This window comes from Rutidosis leptorrhynchoides, chromosome 9 (genome assembly GCF_046630445.1).
Source record: "Rutidosis leptorrhynchoides isolate AG116_Rl617_1_P2 chromosome 9, CSIRO_AGI_Rlap_v1, whole genome shotgun sequence".
In the NCBI taxonomy this organism is placed as follows: Eukaryota; Viridiplantae; Streptophyta; class Magnoliopsida; order Asterales; family Asteraceae; genus Rutidosis; species Rutidosis leptorrhynchoides.
Window position 1 is genome coordinate 358,079,093 of NC_092341.1, and position 5,094 is coordinate 358,084,186.

A 5,094-nucleotide genomic window follows, 5' to 3' on the forward strand; every position below is an offset into this window, starting at 1 on the left:
TTATTAATGAAACATATTATTACTAAGATAACAAATACTACATAAATTCGTTTGATTTCAATTATGTGTGTTAATATATATATATATATATATAAATGATATAGGTTCGTGAATCCGATGCCAACCTTATAATTGATCAATGGTGTTATATGTATTTTTACTACAAAATACATTAGGTGAGTATATAGATCCCTTTTAACTCTAAATATTTTGGGCTGAGAATACATGCACTGTTTTTATAAATGATTTACGTTATGGACACAAGTAACTGAAAAATATATTCTACGTTGAGTTGTACCACTGGCATACTTCCCTGTAGCTTGGTAACTAATATTTACAGCGGTATTGTAAACGCGAATCCTGTTGATAGATCTATCGGGCCTGACAACCCCAACCGGACTGGACGACCAGTATTCAACGGTTGCACAGTACTTCGTTTCGTGACTACACTTGGTACAGTGTAGTAAGATTTCATAATAAAGGGAATATGCGACGTGATTAAATGTTAAGTATGGTTACCAAGTGCTCAACCACTTAGAATATTTTTATTAAATGTTTATATATGAAATCTTGTGGTCCATAGTTATAACGCTGCTAGCATCAAACCTATATATCTCACCAACTTTATGTTGACATTTTAAAGCATGTTATTCTCAGGTACGAATAAAGTCTTCCGCTGTGCATTTGCTCGTGTTAAGAACATTACTTGGAGTCGATCATCGCAATGGAACCGGATGTTTGTTGATTTCGTCCAGGGGGATATGGACGGGTCACTACAGGTGGTATCAGAGCGGTGGTCTTAGTGAACCAGGTCTTGCATTAGTATGTCTAACTAGTAGCTGTTAGGATACATTAATGAGTCTGGACTTCGACCGTGCCTGCATGTCAAAAGTTTTGCTTATCGTTTCTAGTCGTAAATTATTTGCTTATCATCCTTAGGAAATTGCCTGCTTATCATTCATAAGTCTAGACACGTCTTACTGCATTTAGTGCATCGATAGTGTATAGACAAAATTCATATCTTAGCATATCTGTTACTTTGGACTTTAGTCGACATCTTTTCAAAGATTCTCCGTAATTTACGGGATTTTGGTATTATATATACATATGTAAAGTATGTATTGAAGAGTACCAAATCTAACTTCTATAATCTATTTCATACCAAAAATTCATTTTTTCGATTATACAAGATGGATTCCGCATCTAGTTCGAATTCCTCAGAATATGACAGCTATGCCGATATGGATTTTCATTCAAGCTCCGAAGGCAGCGTCACCGGAATGGATCAACCAATCTCCCATCATCTATTCTGGATGAATTGGGGGTGGGTTCGTAATATACTAAGTTACTGGATACATGAAGAGGGTGATCCCTTCCATCCACCAAATTGCCCTCTTGGCGATGAACCTGAAGCACTTACCGGTGAACCTGTTCGAGAAACCATTTTCTCTCTCATTTCTAGAGTATCTCGTCACGATTATATACTATCCCATATTTTAGATCTTGTTCATTCGCTCACTCCAACCACCAATCATCCCGGTGTACTAGCAGAAGTTAACGAACTTCGCGCTCGCGTGACGGCTTTGGAGAATATGGTGCGAAGGTTACAAACACCAGCAGCAGCACCAGCAGCATAATCCGTACCACCATCATCAACACCGACAGTACCCATATCACCCTCAACCACAACCGCGTCGTAAACCTCAACATCACAATTTGTACCTCGGATATCAACATCACACACCTCAATATCACTATCTGTACTTCGAGTATGATCTTCGATTATCTTCGCTTTACTTATCATTCTATCTCATTTATCTTCGTTCGACATGGTAATTATGTAATCTTTAATGTTTTAGAGATCATGTAATCAAGTATTAACGATAAATCAAAAAAAAAAAAATTAATATCTTATTGACTCATTAGATCCATGATTACATCTGAAGAAAATATATATACAAGTATATTTTCATAAAGATTGTAATTAAAAATTCTTTCGTACAAACTGTTAATGATGAAAATATTTTAACGGGTAGGTAGTACCCGAGGAATATTTAGATCTCACATTAATAAGCTACAGTGTATATTCTTCGAATCTGATTCAACGGTCACTTGCTATTCTACTTACAACCACCGATATTCGTATCTGTTCACCACCGAATAACTTTTTTTATTCAAATTTCATATTTGGATTTTTATCTATCAGAATCCAACAAGTGGCATAATGAAGAAAACATTGGACAAAATAAAAAGTGTTAGAAACAAACAAATTAATTATGAGAAATTCTGTTAGGAATCCACGCTAACTGTTCCTAGTTAACTGTTCCCAGCTAACTGCTAATTCCGTATTACATTTTAACGCAATTTAATTTATTGTCATTTAAGTTCTGTTATTTATTTTACGCACTTTAAATAACGGGACACGTATACAAGGTTTCGATCTATCATATCGACCCATCTATATATATATTTCGGAACAACCATAGACACTCTATATGTGAATGTTGGAGTTGGCTATACAGGGTTGAGGTTGATTTCAAAATATATATATGGTTTGAGTTGTGATCAATACTGAGACCGGTACACGGGTCACGATAAGTATTAATTAATTCGAATATTATATATTAAATTATATATGAATATATTGGACTAGTGGACAACTGGACTATTGGACTGCTAACTTTGGACAATTAAAATGAATTAAAATATTGATTATAACATATGAAACTAAACAATTCTTCAAGTTTGCCACTTGATTTCATCCTAAACCTCATTTGTATCTCGACGTTTACAATCCGCGTACAAACCTATCAGGATTCTTGAAAATACCTCAATCGAGAAGTTGAACCGACCGCACTTCATCTACAGAAGAAAAGATCTATACACATGAAAAACTCTTGAACCCAAAGTCATAGTTTAACACGTACCGCGACGAATTCTTTAGCATTTATTAGCAAAAACAACCTTACGATTCCTTTTCAAAGTAGCCAATTTGGTCACAGCTTCAGCAGAACAACTTCGACCTTTCATTCGAATAAGTCTTATTATAACTTTGATATATACGATTGGTTTTCCTCATCGTTACCGGGGAACCTTTCATACTCCGCCATGTTATCATCAGCATTTAATCATCTAAAAACACAATTCGCCCAAAAACACCTCGGATTGATAATCGACGATTCAGATATAACTGCATTAAATGCAGAGGAAACAGTAAAATTTTAGATGGCCTAAATGGCCAAAAGTTTGATGATAAATAAGGGAATGTTAGGAACGCTCGATAGAAAATTTAGTGCTGAAAAATGGATTGAGTTAACCGTGAAGGAAACAAAGAACAAATACAAGGACTGAACCTGCTTTCAAAGAATTCAAATGATTCAGTGCCTGCTGAAACCGTTAGTAAGAACCCTACTCTTTATTCTAAACCTTTCCCGGATGATATTCTTCATCATCAACTTATCTTAGATATTATAAGATATCTTCATATCTTCCGTTATACATATTCCCCATATTTCTGAAGATATTTTCACAACTATCTTTATCTGAAAACATTTACCACTTCGTAACATCTGCGTTACAACATAAAAGAAACTGTGTTAGTTTCTAAGTTCTAAAATCTTCGAGTTTAAATATGAATGTTTTGAAGTAGTGTTGGAAACTGATGCATGAATTAGTATAATATAATGAAACTTGATCAACTTCATTATATTACAGTAAGTCATGTTAAGTTTCTAATGGAATATGACGATTCACAGTACCGTCATCATGTGCCATGTTACACGGCTCTTACATTTTATCTAATCCTCAAACGTATTAGGAACATATCGTCTTGATAGTTCTATCTTTTCCAGGGTATTCTGGTAATTTAACAAATCAAAATTTTGCCAATACCCTTTCTTTCTTAGAACATTAGCTATGCTCGTTCCGAACCTCATACCTACGAATTCTGGACCATTACAAAGGATGCTTAGTTGAAGAGGAGGAAAAGAAAAAGAACGAAGCTCCGAAATAAAATTTGTAGTAAAGATCGCAGCAATTAGGAAAGAACATTAACTGTGGATAACAATGATTATAGAAAACAAAAGTAATAACATCGAAGTATAAGGAAAGATATAAAACCCAACAACCACCCAGAAACTACAAACCGTGTATATCAATACATATCGCAACGTAAAGACACGGGAGAATTAGAAACAATATAATTCCAAGGAAATCATAAAAGTGAATAGATTCTTCTGGCGACAGATGAAAGAGAAAAATGAAAGATATGAAAGTTAGAAGTATAATAAGAATCAGGATTGGATGGAGCATATTAAGGAATGAGTAGAGGGATAAAGAATAGAAGATGTGGAGAATAAGAAAAATGAAGAGGTGAATTTATAGTGAAATATCCGACAAAGAAATCGAAACAGATTGCCGCATTAAATCAAAGAAGATCCTGATTTTCTAAATCGCCGAAGAACCAAATCTTATTATGTAAGATTTTCTTTAAATTCCTTAAATCCCGGAAGTCAATGGTAGCTACGTCATCGGTTAAAACAAATATAATTATTTACTCATTTCACCCTTTTGCGATAGCTTCATTTATATTCTTCGCGTAATCGAATCGTTTTATCTATATCTCTCAATAATGATAAAACACCATTATTACCTCATATTCGTCATGAAAACATTCCTATTGTTATCCATGACGACCTTTACCAAATTTCGGGGACGAAATTTCTTTAACGGGTGGGTACTGTAACGACCCGGAAATTTCCGACCAAATTTAAACCTTAATCTTTATATGTTTCCGACACGATAAGCAAAATTCGTAATGTTGAGTCTAGAAAGTTTGAAATCTATATTCAGATAATTAGTTACCCTTCAACTATTCCCGACGATTCACGAACCATTAATTGTAATTTGATATGTGTATATATATATATATATAAATAATATATAATTATAAATTTAATTATAAATGTTATATTACTAATACATAAATTATTATGGGTATTATTGGTGTTATTAAAAAAATTGTAATATGAAATCTATACATATAATTTATTATATTAGTATTAGTATTACTATGATTATTATTATCATTATTGT